We start from the raw sequence: 16,155 nt of genomic DNA, 5'->3' as shown, positions 1-16,155 counted from the left end.
CCATTGCCTTTCCCCAACAGCACTCAGCTTCAGCAATCTCTTCCTCCACATCCCACTTCACAGTCACATCCATGCACCCTTACCCATTCCGTATCTCTCTATGCTCACATTCACATAACTATTCCACCATGCAGCCCTCACACTGCCTTTCACTCTGATGCTTGGAACACAACTGACAACACACAGGGACGGCCCTTGGTCTTGCAGCCTCACAACATCTTTGTCTCCTTCTAAGTATCTATGCTATGCAATCTCTACACTCACTCCTGCACTCTCACTCAAACTCCACTTGTCTCTCTCATTGCAGGAAAAGAGAGCTCACAATAGACAAGAGCGTGCGAGGACTGGAGGAGGACCACCCTCAATCGCCCACCTGAGCCCCTGGGAGGAAGCTGCGATCAAGATTGCTGGGGCTGACGTGCCTGTGGATGCTGGGGCAGGAGAGACAGGAGCAAGCCTGCAAGCTGGTGACAGAATAGTTCCCCATCTCTCTCATTGACATAGCATGAGTTGCTGATATGATTCTGAAGCCACATCATTTGGACTTATGAGCATATGCCAAATCCAATGTGCAAGTAGCCTTGGCATCACATCTCTAACTCTTTCCTTTACTCCCCCACAGGACCATCCGGCACCCCCGTCGCCACTGCCGAGGAGGAAGAGGCTTTGGAGCCAGACTCTTTAGAGGAAGCTCCAGCCTCTGAGGGTGCAGCATCAGCAGAAGTAAGCACACCCAGCACCAGCGCAGACACTCACACCTCCGTGGGACCTTCGGGACATAGAGTAGTGTTGTCACCTGGTGTATCACAGCTCACAAGTGAGCATCAGCAGAGTGTGGAGACAGGGACAGCAGTGGAGAGTCCTCGTCGGAGGGCGCAGGCCTCTGCCAGCTCAGCTCAGCTGCATGTCGACCCTATGCCTCTGGGTCCATCCGCAAGAGAGGAGGTGATGGATCTCCATGCACAGATGCAGGAGTCTCTGACAGGTTTTGTTTCCAGGGTCGCTGCGAGTGTGGAGCGAATGGAGGAGTCCATGGCGAGCATGAGCAGAGCCTTATTGGAGCCATTGGTGCATGAAAGCATCACCATGGAAAGGTTGGCAGCCTCCGTGGTAAGGCTGGCTACTGCCGAGGAGAGGTGGGCTGTGGCCGAGGAGAGGAGGGCTGCGGCCATGGAGGAGCTTACTCGCCAGGGTGTCAAAAACATGGTGACTGCTCTGAATAGAATGGCATCTCTTGAGGAGCGATGGGCATCTATTGAGCACCGAAACCAGACCTTCATGGAAGTCCCTCTGAGCAGGACTTCCAGTGCTGAGACGGGTCCCCATGGCCCCCCTAATGTGCAGCAAGGTGCTCTCCAGCCACTTGCAGGCACTGAGGGGTAGCTGACCCATGAGAGGGAGGTTGTTGGCACATCTCAAGGAAGTGGGGGCTCCTCTCCACGTGCTCAAACTTCCATGCCACTTCAGAGCCTTCAGTCAGAGCCCTGCCGGAGTCCACACCCCAGTGAGATAGGAGTCTCAAGCCCTGCACAGCCACAGAAGCAGCAGACTGCTGGCGAGCCCTCACAGGCTCGCCACCCCAGAGGACGCCCGCCAAAGGTGTCGAGACAGGCGCAGCAGGAAAGTGAACAAGGGGCCTCCACATCTGCTGAAGCCACAGGGGTACCAATACGTAGGAGCACGCGTAAGAGAAAAATAAAGCACCACTAATCACAAGGGTACTCACTTGGGTGAAAAGTCTTGTAAATAGTTTTAATGCCATCATTTTCCTGTACATAAAAAATCTGGTGGCAACTGCTGCAGTTATGGCGTCTGTCATTTGGCAAATGGGGATATCACATAGAGGCCTTAGGATAACTTGCAGATGTCAGCAAGCTGGTCAAATAGGTAGGAATGTGTAGGCATGGGCCACTGTCCATGGTCAGTTAAGAAGCAGTGAGGCTGCAGTGTTTGATGTACCAGGCTACGCAAATCTGCCCAGGATGAGTGCATTCCTAGCATTCCGCCCAGCAATGTTCTCGCGCACTGGTGCCGCTGGTTGGTGGGCCTCTGCAGGATGCTCGTTTCCGTCCTCCTCCTCCTCAGCATTATCCTCAGCATCATCCTCATCCGAGGTGGCACTGTGAGGAGCCTCTTGGTCCTGCGGAATCGGCAAGCCACGACGCTGTGCCATGTTGTGAAGCACACAGCATACCACGACGATTTTGGAGACCCTGGCTGATGAGTACTGTAGGGCTCCACCTGATCTATCGAGGCATCTGAAGCGCATCTTCAGCAATCCGATGGTTTGCTCGATAATGCATCTGGTGGTAATGTGGCTGGAGTTGTAGCGCTCCTCAGCTTCGCTGGCTGGTCTCCTCAACGGCGTCATTAGCCAAGAGCACAGAGGATATCCCTTGTCTCCAAGTAGCCATCCCTGAAGTTCGTTTGGCGGACTGAATAGCGGAGGCACAGTAGACTGGCGCAGTATGAAGGAGTCATGGCAGCTGCCAGGGTACCTGGCACAAGCATGCAAAATCACCTTCTTGTGGTCACACACCAGCTGAACGTTAAGGGAGTGGAAGCCCTTGCGGTTGACAAAAACTCCTGGATTGCGGTGGGGTGCCCTTAGGGCCACATGTGTGCAGTCAATGACGCCCTGCACCCTTGGAAAGTCTGCCAGCTGAGCTAATCCAAGTGCTCGCGCCCTCACACTTGTGCGATCCCTGGTGAAATGGATGTGATTGTGCGCGAGGGCAGATGGCATCGGTTACCTGTTTGATACAAGTGTGTGCGGCCACCTGGGAGATGCCGCTGATGTCTGCTGCTGATCCCTGGAAGGAGCCTGAGGCATAAAGTTGAGTGCGGTGGTGACTTTGATGGCCACTGGTAAGGAGTGTCGACCTGGTGCTCTGGGCTCCAGGTCTTGCTGCAGCATTGCACAGATGTCAGTCACAACCTCTCGCGAAAGTCGGAGCCGCCTTTGGCACTGCTGCTCAGTCATGTTGAGGTAGCTGACCCTGTGTCTGTAGACCCTGTTTGGGGGGTATCTCCTGCGCCGACGGCCTTCCATGCGCTGGCCCCTTCTGGCCTGTGCTGCCCCAGGTGGCTGAGCCGCAGCCTGTCGCTCCTGCTGGTGCTGCTGTTGTTGCTGGTGCTGCTGGAGTTGCTCCAGCCTCCTCTGCTGTTGGAGATCCTCTAATGCCAGGAAGGGAAGGAACAAAAGGCCTCCCATGCTTCTGGCAGATGCCTCCATTGAGGAGGCGCTGAGTTAGGGTGGTAAGAGGGGCTTCCCAGGAGCTCACACTGGAGAAGTGTGTGAGGCTCCAACCTTCCAGAGCTGTGCCTAAGCCTTCAACAAGTTGCCCCTAGCCTTCAGCAACAAGGTCCTGCAGCCTGCAAATGCTGTCTGATTAAATCTCTTCAGTCCTGATTGACCTGCAGCTGAAAGCAAGCAAGCCAACTTTGTTCACACCAGGTTTCATCAGCGGTGTTCCCACCAGGTGTGTTTTACGTGGGGAAAGGCTGAAAATTGCAAGGGACCCTGAAAATAGGATTAAACATGCCAATAATTGATCATTAGGCTCCCGCCAACCATTCCCGCCTGCGGCGGGCGGAACTGATTCAGGTCACGCTGAAACACGGGGGCGAAAGTCGGGCCTCTAACCCGCTTCTGTGGGATTTTGCCGGTGCCAGTTTTGGAGGGCGGGAAATGGTCCCGCCTCCAGCTGGCCACAGCGCTAGTTAAGATGATTAAATGCTCGTTAAGGGCCTCTCGAAGCCTATTTTGAGAGGCCCTCGTGATTTTTCGAGCGTTTCAGCGTATTCCACGACCCTCCTAAACCAGCTAAACCTGGCGGGTTGACTCGTGGGTGGTCTCCACACAGCTGCAGTTCCAACAATAAATTGTTTATTACATCAGGACTTACTTGCAGGAGCCAAAACTTTGCTTTAAAAGGTCTTTGAGCACTTTTAGAAGGTCTTCCGAAGTCGGAGGTGCTGCAACTTGAATCTATCAACTGTGGGACCTCCTTGGACAACCCTCTCCCCGCTTGCAATGACCGCTACCCCAACAGAGGCATCTGCAAGCAGCATGGGCGCCATTTGTTTTCTTTCTCCATGGACCTCAGATGAGGATGAGGAGCATCCACAGCAGCAGCAGAACCAGGCAGCTCAGCAGCAACAGCAGCAGGAGCCCCAACCTCCTGCTCAGTCACCTGATGCTGCACAGGGCAGAAGGCGCCAGCGCATCGAGGCACCTTGCCGCAGGAGATACCCCCGACAGAGGGTTTACAGACAGAGGATGAGCTACCTCAACATGAGTAAGCAACAGTGCCAAAGGAGGCTGAGACTTTCGCGAGAGGTTGTCCGAGAGATCTGCGGACTGCTGCAGCAAGACCTGGTGCCCAGAGGAACGGGTGGACACCCCTTACCAGTGGCTGTCAAAGTCACCACCGCACTCAACTTCTTTGCCTCAGGCTCCTTCCGGGGATCATCAGCAGCATCTCCCAGTCAGCCGCCCACAGTTGCATCATGCAGGTTACCGATGTCCTTTTCGCAAAGGCGCACAATTACATCCAGGTCCCAAGGGATCAAGCAAGTATAACCGCCTGTTCGGTTGGCTTTGCAAATAAGGCAGGCATGCCAATGGTGTAGGACATCACAGACTGCACACATGTAGCCCTTACGACACCCCATCACAACCGAGCTATCTTTGTCAACCGAAAGGGCTTCCACTCGCTCAAAATACAGCTGGTGTGTAACCACAAGGAGGAATTCTTGCATGTTTGCACTAAGTTCTGTGGTAGTTGCCATGACTCTCTCATCCTGCAGCACTCTAGTGTTCCTCCGCTTTTCAATCCGCCAAACCAACTTAACGGATGGCTTCTTGGTGACAAAGGCTACCCCCTGAAGAAGTGGCTAATGACGCCGATCAGGAGGCCAGCTAACGAGGCTGAAGACCGCTACAACGCAAGCCGCACTTTGACCAGGTCCATCATAGAGCAAACCATTGGGTTGTTGAAGATGCGCTTCCGTTGCCTTGACCGATCAGGTGGAGCCCTGCAGTATACACCATACAGGGTCTCCAGAATAGTCGTGGTCTGCTGTGCACTGCACAACATTGCACAGCGTCGTGGCTTGCAGCTTCCTGAGGAGCAAGTGGCTCAGTTCCAGCCCTCCTCAGATGAGGATGAGGAGGAGAAGGAGCAGGAGGAGGTCAGAGTATCGGTGTATCGACCAGCAGCAGCGGCAGCACGCGAGCACATGGCTGCCCTGGATGCAAGAGATTAACTTATCATGGCCAGATTTGCATAGATTGTCCAAGTTGGCTCTATCCTAAGACATCATTGACAATGGACATGACTCTCTGGCCTCCTTTCACTCAGGCCACAAACCTGACAATGCAAGTGCGGCGGAGCCCGCAATGCGGAACTGCCTAAGGCGAAAGAACAGATGTCATAACACCAACATTTTGGCATCAAATCATTTTAATGCTTTCCAACAGGGAGCGCATTTCATCAATACACAGAAACATTCTCCCAATCTGCATACAGATCTGGAGGTTATATCCCTTGCCAGATGTACCCTCACAGCCTTGGTTTCTTTGGGAGGCCTCTTCTTACCAGATGAGTGGAAGAGCACCTCCCTGCTAGATGTCACCCCTTCAAACAACATTTGCACCGCCTCATCCGAGAGCCACGGGGAGGCCCTTGCCTTGGAATTGGACATAATGGTTTCTCAGAATATGTTGCAGGTGGTGCAGCATAGGCAGAAATCCTGTGGAATGAGCCAAGGCAGCAAGAAGCAATAAAATCAGACTGGAAAAGTGATGTCAGCAGCGGCGAGTTTCAGTCCAAAAACACTAAGGGGCAGGGGGCGCCCCGAAAAATTAGCGCCCCCGCGGCCGATTATCCCAGGGAGCGCCCCGAAAGGGAGGAGGGGCGCTACTGGAAGCGCCCCATGTTCCTCTTGGGGCACTGCGAGCCAATAGCGTGGCACTACGTGCCGCGGTACTGCAGGCCTTCTTCCCCTTGGAGGGGCCTGGTGCAGCACGTCCCGGTGCCCAGCTGGGCGACCAGGGATCGGGAGTGCCGGCAAATGAGCCCGGCAGTCAAGAGGAGTGCCGGGCTCACGGAGAGCAGTCGGCACCCCATGGGAGGGCTTCATGGGGGCCAGGGACAGCAACGGGGCAGGTGCTGGCAGGCGACCAGCAACAAAAATGGCCGCCTGCCACCTCCCCTTTAACTAGCGCCGCCCTGGCCGCAGGAAAGCCCCCCTGGCCCCGGCGGACATAGCGTTCGGCGGTAAGTCGGAGGGCACCACCCAATATTACTGCCGGGGTGCTGCGCACGGTGATGACGTCAACGTCAGTGGCGCAGTGCGGCGCTAACGGTTAGCGCCGCCGCTAACCTCCTGCTGAATTTCACGGGAGGCGCTGGTGGCGCTGTGCCCAGGGGCTAGTTGATTTGCGCCCCGTTAGCGCCCTGAGGCACAAATCAACCGAATTTAGCCCCCTAATTGACCATGGGCATCCCACAACTCTGAAAACAAGTGGCCAATCATGGTCAGTCCCCGATTTGCGCAGGGACGCGACTCCTAGCGGCGGGAAGAGGATTATAGCACGGTGGCATAGTGGTTAACACTGTTGCCTCACAGCGCCAGGGACCCGGGTTCGAATCCGGCCTCGGGTGACTGTCTGTGTGGAGTTTGCACATTCTCCCCGTGTTTGCGTGGGTTTCCTCCGGGTGCTCCGGTTTCCTCCCACAGTCCAAAGATGTGCGGGTTAGGTTGATTGGCTATGATAAATTGACCCTTAGTGTTAGGGGGATTAAATACGTGGGGTTACGGGGATAGGGTGGGATGTGTGTTGGTGTAGGGGTTACAGGGATCGGGTGGCATATGTGTCGGTGCAGGCTTGATGGGCCGAAATGGCCTCTATCTGCACTGTGGGGTTTCTGTGATTTCTGTGATCTGTGATTCTGCTGTCAAAATAGCAGTGAGACTAATGGCCGCCGTTATTTATGCACAAATGCTACAGCAACTTCAGGCGAGGGGCAGACGCGTGGATCAACTCAGAAATCCAAAATTTGCTATCTGAGTTGTGACACTCCGCCATTAGCTTAGTGAAAACAGCATCTCACTATCTGCCTCACCATTGAAATGCATTGACTAGCGTGAAATTGCTGTATTTGCGCGGTAGATACGAACTAAACTCGCCAGAGAAAGTTAAGTCAAGTCATTTCAAGTCTAAGTACCCTTTTAATGACACGGTAAGTGTTAACTACTGCCAGTCAATCTCTCTGGCACTGAGAATTAACAATTACAAGTGTGGAGTTTCATTCCTTTAGGGTTTAATTGTAGAACATAAGACGTTGAAGCAGGAGTAGGTCATTTGGCCCCTCGAGCCTGCTCCGCCATTCAATAAGATCATGGCCTCAACTTCACTTCCCTGCCCACTCCCCATAATCCTTGACTTCCTTACCATTCAAAAATCTGTCTATCTCCACCTTAAATATATTTAATGACCCAGCCTCCACAGCTCTCTGGGGAAGACAATTCCAAAGATTCACGAACCTCTGAGAGAAGAAATTCCTCATCATTTCTGTTTTAAATGGGTGCCCCCTTATTCTGAAATTATGCCCCCTAGTTCTAGATTGCCCCAAGAGGGGAAACAGCCTCTCTGCATCTACCCTGTCAAAGCCCCTTCAGAATCTTATATGTTTCAATAAGATCCCCTCTTATTCTTCTAAACTCCAATGAGTATAGGCCCAACCTGCTCAACCTTTTTTCATAAGACAACCCCTTCATCTCCGGAATCAACCTCGTGAACCTTCTCTGAACTGCCTCCAATGCAAGTATATCCTTCCTTATATAAGGAGACCAAAACTGTACGCAGTACTCCAGGTGTGGTCTCACCAACGCCCTGTACAGTTGTAACAGGACTTCCTTACTTTCATACTCCATTCCCTTTGCAATAAAGGCCAATATTCCATTTGCCTTCCTAATTACTTGCTGTACCTGCATGCTAACTTTTTGTGATTCATGTACAAGGACCCCCAGATCCCTCTGTACCTCAGCATTTTGCAATCTCTCCCCATTTAAATAATAATTTGCTTTTTTATTTTTCCGACCAAAGTGAATAACCTCGCATTTTCCCACATTATACTCCATCTGCTAGATTTTTGCCCACTCACTAAGCCTATCTATATCCCTTTGGAGATTCTTTGCGTCCTCCACACAATTTGCTTTCCCACCTATATGTATATATATATATTTCTGATGATTTTTTTAAAAGCAGTTTTGTCTGAAAAGTAGTGTTGACTTCAGTAGAGTACTGGGCTCGAGTTTGACAGCTGTCCTGATATGCATGCACTTAAAACTGGTGTTAAACCCCTAGGTCAACGGCTGTATGCCTTTTTCCACCCCCACACATACACAATACTGTCAAGCTTTAAAAAAAACACAATCAAGCCAGTTTCCCCGATGAAATCATCGTATTTCTGACAATATGTGAAGCTTCAATGTGCTGCGCTTCAGAGTTCAGAACCCCAGTTCATGTATCAATTCCCCGCAGCACAACTTTAATAATGCTGATTTTGGCTGCATCACAGAGGGAGCCATCCACTTTGCCACAGTGAGAGTTGAAAAAGCAAGACCAGTCAGCATTTCTCAGTGTCTGGAATAAGAGATGTATTGGCAGAGGTCTGGAAATAAGTGGCCTGACTTTTGGCTTAGTTGGGAGCTGGCGGAAAGCACCTGGAGAGGTGAATAGTGGTAGCAAAAAACAAGGCAAAAATCAAAGGACAGAAGTAGGGTTTCTCCATTCTGATTTTTAGAACAGTGCAAATGTAATTTTTAAAAAGAAACAAAAAATAAAGGTGAATCTTCCTTTTTGTATTTCTCCACTGATTTTGTTTTAATTATTTTTTGATTCTTTACCATTGTCCTCAGTTACTACGGCTGCAATTTTGCAGACCAAGGCAGGTCTGGGGCGGCTGCGGTCGGTGTCGCGGTCTCAGCCCGCTGCCTACTGCAGCCCACACTCTCCAGTCGATCTTTCGTTGATTGGACTTGTTAAGCCCGCCCAGCGAGGTTCCCAGCCAATTAATAGGAAGCGGGTCTGATGACATCATTTGATGACGCATCATCAGCTGGCTTCCTTAAAGGGGCCATGTCCAAATTGATCTTGACAGTTCTGCTGTCAGTATTCTACAGCATTGAGGTGCTGTAAGCACTGCACAAAGGTGCACGGTTTGTAGGATTCACAAAATTCCCACATCTCCCAAGTTATTAATAAGGGACCCTGAAGGACAAGTTATTAACAAGGGTACCCTAAAAGGAGATGGCTTTTGGACTTCATGACAAAACCTGCAAGGTTAAAGGCAGGACCCTGCAAAAAGCATGTTAAGTTCAAAGCTCAAAACTTGACATGCCCGGGCCTGTAGGAGACAGCTTTAATTTGTGATTTCAAACCAGACAGCTAAAGGAGACAGAACACGCATTCTTCCCTTTAAAACAAATCAACTCAGGAAGAGGTTTAATCATGCACAAAGTTAAAGCCATCAAGACTATGCATATATAATCGCCTACAGTTCAAACTAGCTACCAAGCCAGGAAGATACCGATTTACATTATGCATAACAAACACCGAGACATTAAAGACCATTTAGCAACGGGACAACCACCCAAAAATCAGTTAAGGTGAATGACTATAATCACCTTAAACGAGCCCGCCAAAATTAGACAAAGAAATAGCCCTGATTTGGCGCGCAGATAACAAACTTCAAAATAGTATAATTGTAGGCCCACCGGGTAAGCAGAGGCAAGCAGAAGGAAGCAGACTAAAGCAAGCAAGCGACCAGGGACACTCGAAACGCAAAGAAGAGTTGGCGACAAGCAGGCACACGCTCAGGGCCAGGTCACTCAAAACTCAAAGAAGCAGACGGAACATCACGGCGAGGAGGCACGGTGGGGCAGGCTCGACCAAAGACGACTAGGCCGTAACCGCAGCCGCACACGAGGACCGACCACGAGCACTGCGGTAACAAAGGGCCGGGTAAACCATACCTTCAGATCATTACCACTGCACAGGTAATGATCTAGGCCACCGCGACCGAGCTGACACCGAAGACCACCAGCCGAACCCCAACCACAACAAAACTCGACGACCAGACTACCACCAGAAGAACAAAACCCAAAGTTTTCCACTCTACAAGATAAAGTACCCAACAAAGACTTTACTCCCTATCTCTAATGGAGAAAAGAAGGTACTCACCCAGAGAAATCCACAACCGCGCCCATACCGCATCTGCAGACTCCACCCAACTGAAGAATCTTCGCAGATTCTAAGACTGGGACCACGTGGCAACGGCAGGCCCCAAAGGACACAAAGAGCGAACACCAAAAACGCAACCAGCTTAATTGACAGGATTCGAACTCTCAAGCAACCCCTATTGGTGAGCATAATCCCTGGCTCTTGTAGTGCAATCTAGTTAGGTATTGGGGGTGGGACAAGTTTAGGGGGATTATTAATGTGACTTTCCCTTGTTGTGCCGTGTGTTCCCCATTCTTAATTAAGTGTATTTTTGAATGCCTGTAATCACTCCAGTAATTTAAGTGTGTAATTTTATTGTGACTCTAAATAAAATACGGTTTTCTTGCACCAAACCAGTTGTCTACTCCAATTCTGTATCACCGCCTGTACCTAAGTCCGGTGTCTAGAACCCAGGGGTGTGGGAGCGATTCGAACTGCTCAAAAACAGTCAAGGGCAAAGCTGACTGCACACCCCACCCCCTACAGGCTGCACCCAGGCTCTCCCATGACTCCCTCCATATGCTTATAGAGGGAGTCACAGCATGCAGGGAGGTTCTCTTCCCTTCCCATGGGCAGAAGACACCTCCCCAGGAGATCAAGGCAACCTGGTTGCACACTGCAGAGGAGGGCGCAAGCAGGGATGTCGTCAGGACGACCTGGCTGCAGTGGCGCAAACCTTTCATTGATCTCAGTAGATCATGAAACGTTACTGCAAAGCCACACTCAACCTCATCCTGCTTTGCCACTCATCACATCCACATCACTCTGCCTTTCATACCCTTCTCCTGCACATCCTTACTCACATCAACTTAACTTTCACCTCCACCCATCCCTCTCTATCTACATTATCACTTCCCCACCTCACTAGCCACCCCTCACCCTCACCCTCAACCTACTGCAAGCATACAACACACAAGGGCAGGCACCTGGGTGGTTTAGCCAATGTTCATGTAAATTTTCTGTTAATGTGTTGTCAAACACTGAAATCTATATTTTCAACACTTCACCTTATTGGACAGATCTGTGCTCACCTTTGGAAGTGTCTAATTGAGTTCCAGTGAATGTTGAGACATATCTTCCCCCCACCCCCCAATTGCGATGAGTGTGAAAGGAATGGCTTGGACATTGTCAGGATGCTTTATGGTGCTGGTGTGGGATGATGTTAACCTGGTCCATCATGTGGCAGCCAGGGTGTATAGCATCAAGTGAAGTAAATCTGGCCATGGTGATGCCATCGCTGGCCTCCCAGGCAGCAATGTTGACTGGTGCTGATGCCCTGTGTCCTGTGCAGCATCAGGTGATTACAGAGAAGGTTGGTGTTGTTGGTGTTGGGGCTGATCGTGGAGGGATTCAGAGGACCAAGGTGAGAGTTTTTCAAGGGCAACGATGTTGCTGGAATAGATGGCAGCTGAAATTGAGATGACAGAAGCGATCTGTCAATGGTGAGAGAGCTTGCTCCAAGGAGGTGACAGTGGATAGAGTTTACTCCAAAAACTTCCAAACTGCATACAGCTCAAAAGTGTCTTCCAAGTTCTGAAGGCTCAAACTTCTGACATTGGAAAGTGACCAGCTGTGAAATGGTAGCTTTCATACCACTTTTGCAGTGGTCACCTATTCACAGCAATGGGGAGACATAGAGAACCCGACCTACTTACCTGACGTGATCTCCGAACAAAGTGAAGCCCGTTAAAAAGTGGGAAAATAGAAATAGGCTGGCAAAATAGTAGTTAACAAGCATTTAACTATCTTAAATGCCTCCCCCACTGCTTGGTGTCGGGTCTGTTCTGAAATCGCAGACCCGACACTTTGGAAACTTACAGGGAGGCGGGTTCGGAGCGGGTTCCCAACCAGCTGTCAATCATTTTGATTCTGACAGCCGACCCGCCTCCGAACCCGCACTCTGAGCGCCGGCAAAATCGTAGCCTACATGTCAAGGTTGGATGGCTGCAACTTTGGTTGTCAATGGCAGCATTATCAACCAATGGGAAGAACAGTACCTCATTTTCCTTCTGAACAGCCTTCAACAAATTTAGACTTTAGGCGGGAGAGGGTGTATTTATGGCGGCGATTCAAGCACTGGATGAGACTCCCGCTAAAAGCTGGCAAAATCGCGGCCCGATGATGCCAACGGCGTGGCAACTTATTTTTAACCTCACCATTGTCTGCTGCCCGCCAGGAGAGGCCCAGCTAAGTTTGAAAACTTTGCCTATTTTTAAGCTCCTTGTGGGCCAGCAGTTCCCCCCAGGCCTTATAAAGAAGTATTTGGCCTTCCCAGCACCAATCTTTCATGCTCCCACTGTGCGCCCCCCCCCCCCCCACAACCTGCCATTGCAGCCCTGATCTTTCACTCTTACCACCTCCTCCCCACAACAGAGAGCCAAACATTGCCGGTGCAGGCGCGATGGGCCGAATGGCCTCCTTCCATGCTGTACTATTCTATGATATCCAAGTGTGTTGATGGCACAAAGATTGGTGGCATGGTAAATAGTGTAGATGGGAGCATAATATTACAAAGAGACATTGATAGATTAAGTGAGTGGGCAAAACTGTGGCAGATGGATTTCACCAAATGTGAGGTCATCCATTTTGGACCAAAACAGGATAAATCCGAATATTTTTTAAATAGTGAAAAGCTAGGAACAGTAGAGGTCAAATGAGCTTTAGGGGTTCATGTACACAGATCACTAAAATGTTATAGTCAGGTACAGAAAATAATCAAAAAGGCTAATAGAATGTTAGCCTTTATAACAAAAGGGCTAGAATATAAAGGGGAGGACGTTTTGCTACAGCTATAGAAAGCCCTGGTTAGGCCACATCTGGAGTACTGTGTACAGTCCTGGGCACCAGAGCTTAGAAAGGATAAATTGGCCTTGGAAGGAGTGCAGCACAGATTCACAAAAATGTTACCAGGGCTCCAAGGGGTAAATTATAAAGGGAGATTACATAAACAAGGCTTGTAGGCCCTGGAATAGAGGAGGTTAAGTTGTGATGATTGAGATTTTTAGAATTGTGAAAGGAATTGATGGGATAGATAGAGAGAAACATATTCTGCTGGTGGGGGGAGTCTAGGACAAGGGAACATTCAGGAGAGAAGTTAGGAAACACTTCTTCACGCAAAAGGTAGAAGTGTGGAACTCTCTCGCACAAAAAGCAGTAAACGCTAGCTCAATCATTTTAAATCAGATCGATAGATTTTTGATAACCAAGGATATTAAGCAATCTGGAGCCAAGGCAAGTGGATGGCGTTAGGATACAGATCAGCCATGATCTTATTACAGCAAACTCTCGTTTAAACGGCACCTAATTATCCGGAATTCTCTAATAACCGGCAAAATTCAGTAGGTGGTTCAGGAACCCAAAGGTAAGTTTTACTGTATATTTGTGGCTGTGTAACCGGGGTTCTCGTACCTTTTGCCGTGTAACCATGGCTCCTGCACCTCTGGCCGTGTAACCGGGTCCCCTGTACCTGTGGCTGTGTAACGGGGCTCCAGCACTTGTGGCCGTGTAACCGGGGCTCCAGTACCTGTGGCCGTGTAACCGGGGCTCCAGCACTTGTGGCCGTGTAACCGGGGCTCCAGTACCTGTGGCCGTGTAACCGGGGCTCCAGTACCTGTGACCGTGTAACCGGGGCTCCAGTACCTGTGACCATGTAACCGGGGCTCCAGTACCTGTGACCGTGTAACCAGGGCTCCAGCACTTGTGGTCGTGTAACCGGGGCTCCAGTACCTGTGGTCATGTAACCGGGGCTCCAGTACCTGTGACCGTGTAACCAGGGCTCCAGCACTTGTGGTCGTGTAACCGGGGCTCCAGTACCTGTGGCCGTGTAACCGGGTCCCCTGTACCTGTGACCGTGTAACCTGGGCTCCAGCACTTGTGGTCGTGTAGCCGGGGCTCCATAACTTGTGGCCGTGTAACCGGGGCTCCAGTACCTGTGACCGTGTAACCGGGGCTCCAGTACCTGTGACCGTGTAACCAGGGCTCCAGCACTTGTGGTCGGGTAACCAGGGCTCCAGTACCTGTGGCCGTGTAACCGGGTCCCCTGTACCTGTGGCCGTGTAACCGGGGCTACAGCACTTGTGGCCGTGTAACCGGGGCTCCAGTACCTGTGGCCGTGTAACCGGGGCTCCAGTACCTGTGGCCGTGTAACCGGGTCCCCTGTACCTGTGGCCGTGTAACCGGGGCTCCAGCACTTGTAGCCGTGTAACCGGGGCTCCATAACTTGTGGCCGTGTAACCGGGGCTCCAGTACCTCTGGCCGTGTAACCGGGTCCACTGTACCTGTGGCCGTGTAACCGGGGCTCCAGCACTTGTGGCCGTGTAACCGGGGCTCCTGTACCTGTGGCCATGTAACAGGGACTCCTGCATCTGTGGCCATGTAACCGGGGCTCCTGTACTTGTGGCCGTGTAACCGGGGCTCCTGCACTTGTGGCCGTGTAACCGGGGCTCCAGCACTTGTGGCCGTGTAACCGCAGCTCCTGTACCTGTGGCCGTGTAACCGGGGCTCCAGTACCTGTGGCCATGTAACCGCAGCTCCTGTACCTGTGGCCGTGTAACAGGGACTCCTGTACCTGTGGCCATGTAACCAGGGCTCCAGTACCTGTGGCCATGTAACCGCAGCTCCTGTACCTGTGGCCGTGTAACAGGGACTCCTGTACCTGTGGCCATGTAACCGGGGTTCCAGTACCTGTGGCTGTGTAACAGGGACTCCTGTACCTGTGGCCATGTAGCCGGAGTTCCAGTACCTGTGGACGTGTAACAGGGACTCCTGTACCTGTGGCCATGTAACCGGGGTTCCAGTACCTGTGGACGTGTAACAGGGACTCCTGTACCTGTGGCCATGTAACCGGGGCTCCTGTACTTGTGGTCATGTAACAGGGACTCCAGCACTTGTGGCCGTGTAACCGGGGCTCCTGTACCTGTGGCCGTGTAACAGGGCTCTTGTACCTCGGTAGGTACACCTCTCCGTTATCCGGAATTTTTAATTAACCGGCACCATCCCGGTCCCGTAGGTGCCGGATACAAAAGAGTTTACTGTATATGGCAGAATAGGCTCGAGGGTCTGAATGGCCTACTCCTGTTCCTATGTTCCTAAGCCCTCTAAGAATTTTATTTGTTTCAATTTTATATGTTCCTCCTGACAGCAGCCCCGATCTTTCAAGCTCCCTTCACCCTTCCCAATAGCGGCCCATGGCCTTCCCCCCCTCCTGCTGCTAATTTCCGCTCCCGCCCATCGGCCAGGCAGTCAATCTGGCCAGTTGGAGGGTGGGAGTCTGCAATGATTTATTTAAATGAATCTCTGCTGTTAAGATCGGCAGGGCCTCCCAAGTCACCAGCCTTGCCAGGTTCTTTACCTACTACCAGATTCCCCCGCACCCTTTCCACTTCCCCATTAATATTGGGGCCTAGATGTCTCTCCTTGACCCAGTGGTAGCGCCATCACCTCAGAGAGTGTTCTTCCCCTTAGCTTTCTTGTCCTGATTTGCCCTTGCTAGTCCTATAAAAGGAGTTTCTCCAGCCTAATTGTGCCAGTTATGATGAAGTGGCCCACTTGAAATGTTAACTTTCTTTAAACTCTTCCATTTGCTACACATTTCCAGCTTTTAATCACAAATTTGCTTAATAAGCTCCTGTCATTTTATTTCTCCTGACCAAAAGATGCCACAGTAATGGCTTGACTGGGAATATGCGGGGATGGTGCTGGGAATACTGAAGATGGGTAAATTTGGAAGGCAGTCACAGCTGGGTTGTATCCTTACAGCAAACTGGGGACTAATGGCGGAGCTATTTAATTAACCCTGTTGTTCACTGGTTTCATATTATGCACGGGAGTTGTTGAAATAATGAAATTATTGGCCTTAGGCA

At 51.1% G+C, this 16,155-nt stretch overlaps 1 protein-coding gene across 2 annotated transcripts in view; it reads right to left on the bottom strand.

Moving 5' to 3' along the window:
- The window catches only part of fam135b (family with sequence similarity 135 member B), a 577,057-nt gene that overhangs the window by 82,072 nt on the left and 478,830 nt on the right, over positions 1 to 16,155 (bottom strand). The window lies entirely within an intron of this gene.

The sequence above is a fragment of the Somniosus microcephalus genome, chromosome 7 (assembly GCF_052327205.1).
Source record: "Somniosus microcephalus isolate GS21.2 chromosome 7, FLI_Smic_1.0, whole genome shotgun sequence".
NCBI classification, from domain to species: Eukaryota; Metazoa; Chordata; class Chondrichthyes; order Squaliformes; family Somniosidae; genus Somniosus; species Somniosus microcephalus.
Note: the sequence above shows the minus strand (reverse complement) of the source record. Positions and strands in the feature narration are given on the sequence as shown.